This window comes from Myxine glutinosa, chromosome 2, assembly GCF_964187855.1.
Source record: "Myxine glutinosa chromosome 2, kmMyxGlut1.1, whole genome shotgun sequence".
Taxonomy (NCBI): Eukaryota; Metazoa; Chordata; class Myxini; order Myxiniformes; family Myxinidae; genus Myxine; species Myxine glutinosa.
The window spans coordinates 7,937,170-7,952,853 of NC_136262.1; the positions used below are offsets into that span (position 1 = coordinate 7,937,170).

At 42.9% G+C, this 15,684-nt stretch overlaps 1 protein-coding gene across 4 annotated transcripts in view; it reads right to left on the reverse strand.

Annotated features, from left to right (window-relative positions):
* The window catches only part of SUB1 (SUB1 regulator of transcription), a 991,845-nt gene that overhangs the window by 19,343 nt on the left and 956,818 nt on the right, over window positions 1-15,684 (reverse strand). The window contains exon 1 of one of the 4 annotated variants that reach the window (XM_078772957.1): window positions 11,123-11,172. The exons of 1 other annotated variant lie outside the window; for it this stretch is intronic. The gene's annotated coding sequence lies outside the window, so the exon portion shown is untranslated. Of the gene's footprint in view, window positions 1-3,179; window positions 4,946-11,086; window positions 11,173-15,684 lie in introns of those variants that run through there. 2 more of the 4 variants (XM_078772956.1, XM_068108795.2) reach the window with 2 other exon arrangements.

Consider the following 15,684-nt stretch of genomic DNA (forward strand, 5'->3'; position numbering starts at 1 on the left):
GTCCGAGGAATGCTGCAATTTCATGTGCTGGAATATACCTGAAGTGCTGGCCTGTCCCAAAGGCCACCCAAAGCTCCTGGATTTTGAGTTTGCTTGTTGCTGCCACAGCCAATACCACTATATCTGTATTTTTTTTTTTTTTTTTTTTTTTTTTTTTTTTTTTTTTTTTTTGTTTTTTTTTTTTTTTTTTTTTTTTTTTTTTTTTTTTTTTTTTTTTTTTTTTTTTTTTTTTTTTTTTTTTTTTTTTTTTTTTGTATACAATATCGAGGCTCGTGAAAGAGCGAACATTAATCACACAGAAAGACAAACCGACACATAAAACATATAACATAGGGAGCGGTAGACAAGATGGGGAGAGAGGGGGAAGGACACAAACACAACATTTGAGAGCAGGGACCGAGAGACATGGAGACATCGAGAGATCTGAGAGAGGGCGAGGGCTTTGGGGGGGGGGGGGGCGTGGGAAGGGGGCAGTGGGAGAGGTATAAAACATATGGACACTGCCAGGACTTCCAGGAAAGAAGTTGGAATTTCAAATAAGGTGGATCTGGGGTGAATTAGCGGGGGTAGAAAAGATCAAGGTTTTGGATGGGGGAAGATAAGAGATGGTGGTGAACGGCTGTTTTAAAGACCTGGAGGGAGGAGTGGGATTGAAGGGAGTGAGGGAGTTTGTTCCAGAGGCGGGAGAAAAGAGGAATGAAAGAGTGAAGGTGAGCGGAGAGCCGAGATTTCGGCAGTTTAACCATCAGAGGGTTGCTGGCAGATCTTGTGCGACCTGTAGGAATATTTGGGGGACAGAGCACAGAGAGAGCTGGGGGTGCAAGGCCGGAGAGGAGTCGGTAGAAGACAGAAAGACCACCTACCTGCCTGCGGTGAGTGAGTGAAAGGCCCTCAGAGATAGCTTCATCGCGGGAGATTCCAATAATTCTGAAAATTAAAATTCTGCGTACGGTATCCACCGTACGCAGAAGAATTTTCTGAAATCCATCACGGACTGCATCCGCGAGATGTATCATCATTCGTGTATCAGCCTCCTCATGGTCACATGGGGCAAGATGACTGGTGTCGCGTGCGGGAATGCACGTCACATCTGAACCATCCGTGGTGACTATCTGCTTATCTGATACAAGATGTGTGATGTGTTTTGTCAAGAAGGCAAACAGTTCTGTTTTGTTTGCATCAATTCTCAGGAACTGCTGCCAATTTCCTGGAAGAACAGTGGATCCGTCAACTCTCCTTCGAATGCCTTTCCCACGTTTGTCCCTGGCTTGAGATTTCAGGCTGTTGTCACGGTACTGGTCCCAGACTATATCCACACGACAGGCTCTTTTTGCAAGTGACCTTGTATGTGTGGCAAGAATACTTTCAGCGCATAATCATCAAAGATTTTGGCAGCAACTGGTTTCAGAACGTTCACCAACACTGCCCCGTCAAGGATAGTGACGTCAGTATCTGGTTTTGGAGCATCACCTCTGACCTCTGCGCAACTCTCTAGACACACCAATAGATCTGATTTGGTTCCCAGTCATAACTTCCCAAGCTGAGATAAAGACGGGGGACATGCTTGGTTTTCATGGCGGAAAAATTCTGCAAGATCACCATCTCGTGTTTGAGACGCAATGTAGAGTCTTGAGAATAAAGAGCAGTCACTCTTTAGCGAAGTTACTTGCAAACTTGTCTTGGATTTCTCTCTTGGAGACGATCGACTAAACAATGGGAGTTTATTCTTCTTTATTGGCTCAGTAAGAGGTACGGTTCGCTCCAGTAGACAGTCTGCTACGAAGGTCTTGTACTGTTGCTTACCTATCTCCTCAGCCTGTTGAACAGTAGAAACAACAGTTGGGTCAGCAATTTCTCTTGTGTCCAGCCGCAGCAAGTCTGTACTCTCTTCTCGGAAAGGGTTTCCCATTTCCTCTATTACTTCAACCAGACGTTTGACATGTTGAGTAAAGATTACCTGTGAACTATATGTTTGCTCATGGTGGTGTGTGTCTTGATTAATCCTTATTTTCCTTCCCTCCATGGATGCTTCAAACTCGGTAGTCATTCTAACCAGTTCCGGCCCAGCCACCATCCATCTTCTAAGAGCATTTGGATTTTGAGTGAGTCCAACAGCACCACCGTCACTCTTCACAGCAGCATTATTTTGCTCATGAGCCTGGTCAATGGCCATAGATGAGAAAACTCGTTTTGTCTTGTGAACTGTGAATTTGCCATTGGTGAATTCAGTAGCAATATCTGGGTGTGACTTGCTAAGACTCATCATGTCTCGAATGTGGACAGGCACCCATCGTGCATAGTTGGTGTGGTCCATGCTGAAAAACCATGGTGCAAGCTGTGTGAGGCTGTCCATGTACAGGGGGAAGTTTGCTGTCCTCAGTGACTTGACAAACGTTAAGAGGAGGACTTCCAGTTGAAGAGTGATGTGCCAGAATTGGAACTGTGGCACATCTCGAATTCGTTGACCACACCAGTCATCAAAGGATTCAGGATGGCTTTCAGACTCCAGAGACTCTGTGTAATGGGCGTAAGATTTTGTCAGTAGGATATATAAGCTGCTTGCTGTCACTTGATGCGCATGTCTGGTTCTTGTAACATGAGATGCATGCAGAAATGAATCTGCAGTTCCAGGAGAAGCAACTTTGGCCTGAACCAGGGCTTCCACCCATCCAGCATCTTCCAGCCAGTCTCCGATCACTTTTAGTCCAGCCATCTCTATATGCAGCCCTCCCAAGATGATGACGAAATGATCTTCCCCGTACGTTGATGGCCAAGTCCACTGTATCTGCTTGGAGATGGTGTAGAGTGGTTGATCCACAGTGATCACTGGTTTCTGTCCTTGGTTGACTTCCATCACAGCTTTTTTAATCACGTCCATGGAGTGCCGTATCATACCAACAGACTTGGAGTCGTCCGGAAAGAGGGGAAGTAGTGCTGTGATCGCCGGCAGATTATCTTGTCCTGACTCCTTACTGGCATGGTAGGTTGCCCATGATAAGTTACTGTCACTTTGTGGGATTTCTTGATACCTGTTTCACAGTATCCAGCCATCTGTAAATTAATCAAAGTACATTAGAATTGTCAGAAAACAAGCAAACATTTACTCATGGTATAACAATAATGTTATTGCATCACGTTCTTATGGCATGGTATTATGTTAGAATGTTACAAGTACTCACCCATACTCTTGGTGCAATGCCTGGGTGATCTCCTGCCCATCACTCTTCAATGGACCATCAGCCTTTGGGAGTGGAGGATCCTTCTGAGGTAATACCAGCGGACGAACACAGGTGTAGGACTCTGGGAGCTCTGACAGTGTAGTGGTAGTAGATGGCTGTTCAAGGACGCTGTGTTCCCTGCGGTCCGTCCCATTATTTTGCAGACTGGGGTGCTGGAAAAGTGATATCCCAGTACCGTGAAAGGAATCTGTCGACGTTGTGGAGCTCGGATTGTGGTCGATATTATCAACCGCTGCCGTTGTGAATAAGCCCTCGCGTAGATTGGGTGGACACACTACCTCATCTCGGTGATACTGCTCACACACTGTTTCCCATGGATGTGGAGATTGCCATCACTCGGTCATAGGAGATGGACAGTCCGAGATCAAACAGCATCTCAATGAGGTCACGTTTCCGAGTCCTTGCATGGACTGTGAGTCCCACGTAGATGGGCAATGGGGTTTCTCTGTCTTTGTTGTGACGCACAGTAGTACTTCCCACTCTGCGATGGATGGAGCTATTGTACTGCAACAACTGAGCTGTGCTGAGGGTTGCTTGGGTTACACCATCACCTGATTGAGACTTGATGTTGGGGCCGTCGAGGATCATGGACACCAAAGTCAACAGTGACTGAGGTACTGATTTTACTTGGCAGTCCTCATCAAATGAACCTGTGAATGTCGCTGCAGTTTGGAACATTTCTCTACGTACTATCTCCGCTGCCCTTGCAAGACATATGGCTTCGTCATCGTAGTCTTCTTTGCAGACTTTACGGAGGGCAGGTCCTACATCTTTATCAAATGCAAGTAGTATATCACGCCCTTCCTTATGAGCCGTAAGGTCTGGGATTTGGGCCAGGATACGATTTTTTAACTCTGTGCTATGTTGTCTGACATGCTGCTCCACTCCAAGTTGTTCTAGACGATTAGAATAAAGTTTGACGAAATCTGCAAGTTTAAAGACAGGGGCATGCTCTTCATCTATTCTTGTTTCATCGATAAATGACAGCAACTCGGCTAGTGCAATCCCATGGTTGACTTTATCAGCTGTGTCCATCTTCTGTTTATCTTGTAATGATTTAGTTTTGTTGTAAAGTGAAACAAGACACCTTGGATGATATTTTGCATCTTGTGCGACCATGTCCCCAGCACTCAATTTTGCAAGTAGCCTCTCGTCCTGCAGGTCTAATGCACATCTTCGTACGCGTGAGTCTAGACGAAAAGTTGATGCCTCACGGAGTGGTTCGGAAGTTGACACATCTTCGCATAAAAAACAGACATCCAATGCTGACACTTCATGATGAGCGACTTGACGAGTGTATTTATTGGATGGAGTAGCATCAGGGTCGCAACCCTGTGTGCATTTCCTTTTTTCTGCTCGTTGTAGTTTTATATTATTGAATTTTGTATGGCAAGATTTGTGCCACTTGGCATTGTTCTCCAGAAACGTAGCTTCAATGCCATTCCTGTCATCAAGGCGTCCTAATTCTAGTGGCATCGGTAATTCGTGAAGTTCATTGAAACGTCTGATGTTGAAGGCAATGGTAGAATAACCAACTCCAACATCGTGCCGTTTTGATTCTGCTGGGCATTGCAAACTTTCTCGTGTGATTTTTTGGCACAAAACGCACTTGTTCCAATCCGTCTGTACCTGCGCCTTTGATTGTCCAGGTTGCAGTGGATCCACTAGCTGATAACTCTTAGACATTTCGCTGTTCGAAACACCAACTGAAAAAAAAGATAAGATACGATAACAAGTTGCAATAAATAAATAAAAACTTTATTTAATTTGCTAATTTGCACTTTATTTAATTTGCTAATTTGCACTAATTTGCATAAAAATGATACGTGGGACATTTTTTCAACTATTTAACATAGAAAATCATTTTCTACACATTTTTTCCTATCTATAGACACCAATGAGAAGTATATTTCGGGGGGGTGCACGAGACCCCTATCTAGCCACTAAACTAAAACAAACTAAAAACGCCACGGCTACCATAGGACGTTTTCGCGGTGGGACCATATCTGGAATTATTCATTAGACTATTATCTATGACTGTGCCAAATTTCATGCTTGTACGTATAAACCCACAATTGTTACACCTATCTGCCTGACTATAACACCTATCGGCTCAAAATCCTTTTAACTGTTGATTTGGTACAGTTACACGTATCGGGAATTTGGTACACGTATCGGGAGTACATACGACACAGCGATTGTGAACACGATTATCGATCACGATCATCACGATCATAGTGTATCGATCACGATTTGAAAGACGATGGAATAATATTTACCGATATGAACAGTGATGTGGCTTTTATTGAAATTCTCAAGATACTGTTTAGATTTTGTTGATTTGCGTGTAATATGATTCAACGGATGTTTATATGAATCGTTTAAAGTAAAAAAGCCTTCAATTTCTGATATTTTGCCATCGCTATATGCATATTCGCCACGGACCCACGATCGATGTTTCTCCACGTGAACGTACCCGTTTGTTTGCGAACAGGTACGTTTTTCATGGAAGTCCTTCACGAAGTTACTGTCCGTGATGTGCGACTGAGGGTGCTGCAGGAATGTGGAATTTATTGGTTTCATGCTTTAGCATTCACCGTATCTGCATTTCCCGTTTGCTTCTGGCCTCCCACCCGTGCATAGCACGGGTATTTCTCTAGTATTGATTAATAGCAGAAATGTGAATTACTTATTTTACAAACACAAAATTACAATTTTCCTGTATTTAATTTTTAAAGATATTTTCAAGAGTACTTCCATAATAATAAAATGGAATCACGTAACCAAGGCCACAATAGTCCTGCATTGGACAATAAAGCGACATTTGTATACACGTAAAATCAGTGCCAAAAGGGTGAGGTTACACAATGGCGGCAATTTGACAAGTTATCATTCCGTCCTCGATTCTACGGTTAATGTATTTGAACTGCACTCAGATTCCAAAATATGAGCACTTAAACATCAGGATGCAAGGCCTAACAACGTCTGTGTGTCACCAATAAAAATCCACAGCATGAGAATCGGTGCAGTAGCACGGAGCACAAGTTATTGTTTCGGAACACAAGTTATTGTTTCGGAACACAACTTATTGCTTCGGAACACAAGTTATTGCATCGGAACACAAGTTATTGCTTCGGAACACAAGTTATTGCTTCGGAACACAAGTTATTGCTTCGGAACACAAGTTATTGCTTCGGAACACAAGTTATTGCTTCGGAACACAAGTTATTGCTTCGGAACACAAGTTATTGCTTCGGAACACAAGTTATTGCTTCGGAACACAAGTTACTGCTTCGGAACACAAGTTATTGCTTCGGAACACAAATTATTGCTTTGGAACACAAGTTATTGCTTCGGAGCACAAGTTATTGCTTGGGAGCACAAGTTAATGCTTCGGAACACAAGTTAATGCTTCGGAACACAAGTTAATGCTTCGGAACACAAGTTAATGCTTCGGAACACAAGTTATTGCTTCGGAACACAAGTTATTGCTTCGGAGCACAAGTTATTGCTTGGGAGCACAAGTTAATGCTTCGGAACACAAGTTATTGCTTCGGAACACAAGTTATTGCTTCGGAACACAAGTTATTGCTTCGGAACACAAGTTATTGCTTGGGAGCACAAGTTAATGCTTCGGAACACAAGTTATTGCTTTGGAACACAAGTTATTGCTTCGAAACACAAGTTATTGCTTTGGAACACAAGTTATTGCTTCGGAACACAAGTTATTGCTTCGGAACACAAGTTATTGCTTGGGAGCACAAGTTATTGCTTCGGAGCACAAGTTATCGCTAAAGGAACTAACTAACAATTAATGTTAAAAATCAAGTTTCAAACATAAAAATACTATATTTCTGGGTTATTTAAAGGTACCAATTCCAGACCTATTTATTTATTGCTCAGATTAAAAGGACTCCCCCACAGGTCACCAGCTGGAAAGAAAGTTGAACAAATCAAGATGAAGAAAAGTTTGATGACATCGGCAATTCAAATGTCAAGTACAAAAAAAAACAAAAAAAAAAACATAGGGGCAATACCCCTGGAGCTCACCTGGCAGAGCAATAATGGGGCAGCAAGCCAGTTTGAGGGTCTTGGGCAAGATCCCTGTTATTTAATTAATTACATGCTTATTTTAATCCAGTTTGGGATAGAGCAGGATACCGAAAAAGAAAACCGTATGACCTCAAAATTGACCGTTCAAGGTTCCCAAGTTTAAAATATCAAGGGAACCTATGACGTTTGAGCGGCTAAAGCCATGAATCAGTTCCATTGACCGTGCTCTTTTTACGTGAATATAAATTATCGACTTGCATATTCTTGGGGAAAGAATATACAAGCCGCCTCGCCCAAACTGCCCAAATTGGCTGCCCCATGATTACTGCATAGAACCTTCCATGTTGACAAAAAAGTGGGGGTTTTTGATGGCAATGATTGGTCACAAGGTCACACCATTCCCCAATTCAAAATAGTCGAAAGAACCACAATTTCAGAGTCTCCATTATGAAAATTTCAGAACTTGAAGATGTATCGAAGAATAACATCCGAACATGGTCAAAGGAAAATGTTTTTAGAGGGAACATTTTGTGCTCGGTCAGGCCAAAGGAAAATATATTGTTATTTGTAACTTCTCAATAATATTAATAGAACATAGTTCGTAAATCCCACATGAGCCCTTAAACAATAATAATCCCAATATGAGCCGAGTTACGTCCTTTGAAGACATCAACGCCAGCGGAAAAAAACCCACTAGGATCTTTGACTAATACTCAGCAAAGTCTCATCTCAGCAACGGTAGGAAATAGCTTCTAGGTAGGTATGTACAGACATAATTTCTAGGTAGGTAGTACATACAGACCTAATTTCTAGGTAGGTAGTATGTACAGACATAATTTACAGGTAGGTAGTATGTACAGACATAATTTCTAGGTAGGTAGTACCTACAGACCCAATTACTCAGTAGGTAGTATGGACAGACCTAATTTCTAGGTAGTTGTACATACAGACCTAATTTCTAGGTAGGTAGTACATACAGACCTAATTTATAGGTAGATAGTATGTACAGACCTAATTTCTAAGTAGATAGTACATACAGACCTAATTTCTAGGTAGGTAGTACGTACAGACCTATTTTCTAGGTAGGTAGTACATACAGACCTAATTTCTAGGTAGGTAGTACATACAGACCTAATTTCTAGGTAGCTAGTACATACAGACCTAATTTCTAGGTAGGTAGTACCTACAGACCCAATTACTCGGTAGGTAGTATGTACAGACCTAATGTCTAGGTAGTTGTACATACAGACCTAATTTATAGGTAGGTAGTACATACAGACCTAATTTCTAGGTAGGTAGTATGTACAGACCTAATTTCTAGGTAGGTAGTACATACAGACCTCATTTATAGGTAGGTAGTATGTACAGACCTAATTTCTAGGTAGGTGGTACATACAGACCTTATCTCGAGGTAGATGTAGTATGTACAAACCTAATTTCTAGGTAGGTAGTACGTACAGACCTAATTTCGAGGTAGGTAGTACATACAGACCTAATTTCTAGGTAGGTAGTACATAGACCTAAATTCTAGGTAGGTAGTACCTACAGACCCAATTACTCGGTAGGTAGTACGCACAGCCCTAATTTATCGGTAGGTAGTACGTGCAGACCTAATCTCTAGGTAGATGTAGTACGTACAGACCTAATTTGTAGGTAGGTAGTACACATAGACCTAATCTCTTGGTAGATGTAGTACGTACAGACCTAATTTGTAGGTAGGTAGTACGTACAGACCTAATTTCGAGGTAGGTAGTACATACAGACCTAATTTCTAGGTAGGTAGTACATATAGACCTAATCTCTTGGTAGATGTAGTACGTACAGACCTAATTTCTAGGTAGGTAGGTAGTACAGACCTAATTTCGAGGTAGGTAGTACATACAGACCTAATTTCTAGGTAGGTAGTACATAGACCTAAATTCTAGGTAGGTAGTACCTACAGACCCAATTACTCGGTAGGTAGTACGCACAGCCCTAATTTATCGGTCGGTAGTACGTGCAGACCTAATCTCTAGGTAGATGTAGTACGTACAGACCTAATTTGTAGGTAGGTAGTACATATAGACCTAATCTCTTGGTAGATGTAGTACGTACAGACCTAATTTGTAGGTAGGTAGTACGTACAGACCTAATTTCGAGGTAGGTAGTACATACAGACCTAATTTGTAGGTAGGTAGTACATATAGACCTAATCTCTTGGTAGATGTAGTACGTACAGACCTAATTTCTAGGTAGGTAGTACGTACAGACCTAATTTCGAGGTAGGTAGTACATACAGACCTAATTTCTAGGTAGGTAGTACATAGACCTAAATTCTAGGTAGGTAGTACCTACAGACCCAATTACTCGGTAGGTAGTACGCACAGCCCTAATTTATCGGTAGGTAGTACGTGCAGACCTAATCTCTAGGTAGATGTAGTACGTACAGACCTAATTTGTAGGTAGGTAGTACATATAGACCTAATCTCTTGGTAGATGTAGTACGTACAGACCTAATTTGTAGGTAGGTAGTACGTACAGACCTAATCTCAAGGTAGATGTAGTACGTACAGACCTAATTTCTCGGTAGGTAGTCCGTACAGACCTAATCTCTAGGTAGGTAGTCTGCACAAACCTAATCTCAAGGTAGGCAGGTAGTACAGACCTAGTTACTAGGTAGGTAGTACATACAGACCTAATTTCTCGGTAGGTAGTCCGTACAGACCTAATCTTTAGGTAGGTAGTACGTACAAACCTAATCTCTAGGTAGGTAGGTAGTTCAGACCTAATCTCTAGGTAGGTAGTATGTACAGACCTAATTTCTCGGTAGGTAGTCCGTACAGACCTAATCTCTCGGTAGGTAGTCCGTAGACCTAATTTTTCGGTAGGTAGTCCGTACAGACCTAATTTCTCGGTAGGTAGGTAGTACAGACGTAATTTCTCGGTAGGTAGTCCGTACAGACCTAATTTCTAGGTATGTAGGTAGTACAGACCTAATTACTCGGTAGGTAGTATGTACACACGTGTGTGTGTATGTGTTAGGGTAGGGTTGTTCATGTCCGGATTCCTTCTTCAGTTCTTGTGACTGCGGTGCAGTAATTGGTCTATATTTTGATTACCATTGAGATATCCAGAGTGGGTTCGATTCTTGACCACACATTTTAACGGAGGTTCGGACTTTGCAGGGAGGACATCACAACACGTGATCCGTCATTCGGATAAACCATCAAGTTGGCTGTCCCATCTGCTAGCATTCATTGGATGTTAAAGACTCCGCTATCGTAAACAAAGAATAGGCCTGTTAATGTTATTGGTGAAACCGCGAACAAATTCCTACCCCGATTACCACCGGGAAGGCAATGGCAAACCACCCAGTGCAATCCTTGCCAAGAGACCGCTTTAACACCACCGAACCTATCAGTATCAGTATCAAGACAGCCAGGACCAGACAAAGGCTCAAGTTACAATGACCTCCCCAATGCAATGGCCTCCTTCCCTCCTCCTACATACAGGATCTTTATAAACTCTTAGGAGCGAAATCATCTTTTTACTTTGGTTCATTCTTTTTCTCCATCCATGTGTTTCACTTTCATTCCCGGGGTTTCTAAATCCATGAATAAGAGACCAAGGCCCTGCACGTGCCTGTCCTCAGGTTAAACAACACAAAATGAGAACCTTTTGTTCCAAATCCTATTAAATAACCTGTTTTTAAACGATGTGCTCGAGGTTTTGATAAGCAATGCAGGATTGGAGCAGAAATGCCGCTAATCGTCGGTAAACCACAACCTCACAACCTCACAACCTCCAAACCTCACCTCAATACAAGCCTCCCTCGCCACGAGCTCGCTTACCTCGTCAACACAACACACTGTCTTGTGAGGAAATGACGTCACTATTATTTTAGATTTAAAATGACGTTTACTAATCGTAACGGTCACTAAAGGTGTATGCTTTTATCATAAATAGCCTCAAATTATTTTCAATGTCAATTTTCATTTGTACAAAGGTTCCTTTTAGAAAAGTGGTAAATTTAGAGGTACCAGCATAGCTAAATAACTATGAATACACACCCCAATTTCTAATGGATTTTCCCGGCATGCTTGAACATGCTCACAACTCCACAAGTGACTGATCTGCCTTAAGCAGAGGTGTTTCATTACCGATGGACTTGTAGTGCGCTCGCCAAGTGGCTTAATCACTCGAACGAAACGGTTGCTCAGCAACGGCTGACTTGGCAATGGACACGCCCCGTGAGAGAGGTGTCGTGGGTGGGGTACTCCATGAATTCACCTTGTATGTTGCAATGAAAAGCCGTTTCTCGACAGTCTTTTGTCTTTGTACACCTTATTCTATCCCCGCCAAACATCTCGGAGCTTGGACAGCGGATACAGGATTGACTTCATGTGTTTCACGTGTCTGCGAAGCTCCTGCCTGTTACTATTACGCATGTTTATTGCGTAACCATTTCCGGAATTACGTATGACGTAATACATACCACACGCAAGTTAGGCGGAGCAGCGATGGTAGCAAAAATGCAAATGGCGTCTTCTGTCACGGAAGCGGAAAAAGCTGCCACCTGGGAGCAACAAGTCACTGATTGACACACCTGATGCAATATAAATGGTACTAGTACCGACTGCAAAGCCGCAATGAGCCGGCGAAGCTAAAGCCTCTTGCCACTATTTTACCCATCACTATGGTATCAGTAGGTTAGGTAGTTGGTAGGTGTAGTAGGTACCGTACCTGGTAAGACTTGGTAAAAGAGAAGAGCCGACAGTCCTCCCCAATACCTGCATACCTCTTGCCACTATTTTACCCATCACCATGGCATCAGTAGGTTAGGTAGTTGGTAGTAGGTAGGTAGGTAGTTGGTAGTAGGTAGGTAGGTAGTTGGTAGAAGGTAGGTGTAGTAGGTACCGTACCTGGTAAGACTTGGTAAAAGAGAAGAGCAGACAGTCCTCCCCAATACCTGCATACAATAAATGTCACAAGAAGCTTAAGGAAGTAACGATACGATGTGCTAGCTTAGGGCTTATTTTAAGAAATTTTAACTGGGCTTAACATACGCTTTCACAGTATGTGTGTAGTCTTCTAACTTCAGTCGCTGGCAGGACTGGTTCTCTCCGGGCACGGCAGCTTCCTCCACCAGAAGACGTTAGCTTGCAGTGATTAATTCGGTGAATTCCGTCTCAACTTCGGATATTTCCGGCCGTGAAAAACTATCTGTATTTCTAAACTAAATATGTAAACCGCTTATACCATATTTCTGGCCGTGAAAAACTATCCCATACGGCCGCGAGATTTCTAAAAAATAATTCTTCGTCAATGTTAGAATATTTGACGCCGTTTTCACCCTCCGAAACGCGTAATAATATTTTTTAAAATGCTCGAATCTCATTGGTTCTGGTGTTTGATGACGATTTTCGTTGAAGATAACGAGGTTGGTCTTAACGTATTTTAATTACTAATTAGAGGTTTCATTAGATTGTGAATCAAAGAACGACGGGTGAAACAAACTCCTATTGAACTTTTTGGCAACTGTTTTATGCAAACTTCCGCATCCGGTCGATGGCGGTCTCCATTGAGTGATTTCATTTTAGAAATATTTTTGCAAATGCTCGACTCTCATTGGGTCCGGTGTTTGGTGACGCGTTTTGTTGAAGATAACCAGGCCCGTGCGGGCCGATGTTGGTCTTAAATTATTTTATTAATACATTGGAGGTGCATAAGATTGTGAATCAAACGATGACGGGTGAAAAAAACTCCTAATGAACGTTTTAAATTTGTTATGCATACTTCTGCATCCACATGATGGCGGCCTCCATTGAGCGATTTGGTGCGTCAAAGCTTGGCATTCTCAAGGGATCCAGCAAAATCTGGCTTTTCAACATAATACGTACGCGTTCATTCACAACACCGGCTTCGCCGGCTATAATGGGGGCGAGGTGCTCCATTTGAAACTGTTTCTTCTCTTATATGTAGGTAGTTTTGTAATGCTTAAGGTCCGTAATTAAAAAAAATAAATCTGTATTGGTGTCGAAGCCAGTGACCAATTGCCAATTTATAGGAGGATTCCGGGTGCGCAAAGGAACAGTCAGTGTGCTCTATCATGGCCACCAGGTTCAGGTCCCGAAGGAAGAGTCAGTGTGCTCTGTCATGGTCACCAGGCTCAGGTCCCGAAGTAAGTCAGTGTGCTCTATCATGGTCACCAGGGTCAGGTCCAGAAGGAAGAGTCAGTGTGCTCTGTCATGGTCACCAGGGTCAGGTACCGAAGGAAGAGTCAGTGTGCTCTGTCATGGTCACCAGGCTCAGGTCCAGAAGGAAGAGTCAGTGTGCTCTGTCATGGTCACCAGGGTCAGGTCCAGAAGGAAGATTCAGTGTGCTCTGTCAGTCACCAGGGTCATGTCCAGAAGGAAGATTGTGTGCTCTGTCGTGGTCACCAGGGTCAGGTCCAGAAGGAAGATTCCGTTTGCTCTGTCATGGTCACCAGGGTCAGGTCCAGAAGGAAGATTCAGTGTGCTCTGTCATGGTCACCAGCGTCAGGTCCAGAAGGAAGATTGTGTGCTCTGTCAGGGCCACCAGGCTCTGGCCTGCATGTGCAATTATCGTGTTCGTTGAATAAACTCGTACACGTTTTAGGTTTATTTCTGACTTCTTTAATCTTTAACCGGTGTGGAGCGTGGACAAGTATCAGTTCCTTGTGCTCAAGGTGCGTAGGGAAAGTGAGGGTGGAGTGCACAGTGGTGTAGAGCTAGCTATCCCATTGGCCATCACCATTTGATCCCATTCCCATCCCCAAAACAGTTCCTGTGAATTTGGAATAAAAAATGGAATGGTCCAACAGTTGTTTGGAGGCTGGAGGGTACTTCAGTGAAGTCTGAGAGAGATCACTAGGGTTAATCTTCAATGTATCCAGCCAGCTGCATATCTAATTCCCATACGTTTAACTGGAAATTAGATAGGTACCTGGTTACATAGTGGATGGAGGGGTATGGAGATATTGACAGGACTAGTCACATTTATTTATTTATTTATTACACATGGTCTCAGCTCGTAGAAGAGCTAAACCAGAGCTTGTGTGTGGACGGGCGATGGACACCGAGGTTGGTGTAGCGCAGGCATGAATGGGTGCCCGAACGGCCTCCTCCTGTGCCAAAGTTCCTTGTGTGTCTCCCTCCACATCCGCCGGTGGTTCAAGAGCTGCTTTGGTCCTGCTGTAGGCTCCAAGGCGGTCTGGGTGCATGACTGTACGGCCATTGAGCTCAGTGATTTTGGCTCCCGAGGCATCAGGGTCTACCGACTCTCTCTGAACTGTTGCTCTGGCTCAGGGCCCCAATAATTGAGGTCAAACGTTTTCTTATCCCAGGTTATGCTAATCATCCAGCCCAAAAACCCCACACCTGGATCAGACTCAGAAACCTGTTATGGAGACATGAGGTTTAAATCATGTGATCCACAGCTTTATGGGATCATCGTGCATTGTTGCCATGGTAGGCCCTTTGTTGACTTATTTAAGGAATTACAGTTTCCAAAACATCAATGGACAGCCAGGAAAGGCTATTGTCTACAAGACGAGGCTGATAAACGAGGGACATTTTGGAAATTAAAAAGAAAAACATTCTGGTTTTTGTTTTAACCTTTTGGTGTATAAAGGGTGTTTCTCATTGGAGGGTCATCATCACTGCACGAATGACGTAGATCATCCACATGACTGTCCATTGTAATTACCGGATGTGACCCACTGACCTTTTTGGGGTAGTTGGAGACCTTTCACTTTCAGGAACCTTCGGATTTAACATATCTGCTCGTGAATGTCGATCTCCACTGAAAATAGTTTTTGTGCAAAAAAAAAAAAACCGTCTGATCTTTGATTCCAGTGAAGCCATTTTGGATTTATTACAGTTCCTGAGATTTCACAGAATCCAGAAGAGGCAGACAGGATGCTAGAACAGCAGCCCGAAGTAAACAGTAGTAATCCATTGAGCTATAAACAAAAGCTTGTGCACTGTGAGTACTGATTTTCCAAGGAAAGACTTGGATCGATGGAGGAAGTGCAGTCCACAGCTGACTTTGGGATCGATGGAGGAAGTGCAGTCCACAGCTGACTTTGGAGGCCAACTTTGCTTTTCCTTGGATTTCATATTATTTCTCTCTGGCACAGTAATTGACCTTCGTAATATGGAGAAAGCCTTGAATTGGGCAGCAACTTATCGTATTAACAGATTTAAGTTCATATCTACTTTGTCCGAGATCACCAAGCGATTTAAAAATGAAATAAAAGGTTATTCAGACTCCTCAAACTGTGCTGAAAGAATGAGTCGTCATGAAGATATTGGGTGAGGCCTAGACATATTTGACTGGCAACAACCCTCGTAGAATAATTAAAGATAAACAAACGATCAAGAACGACTTG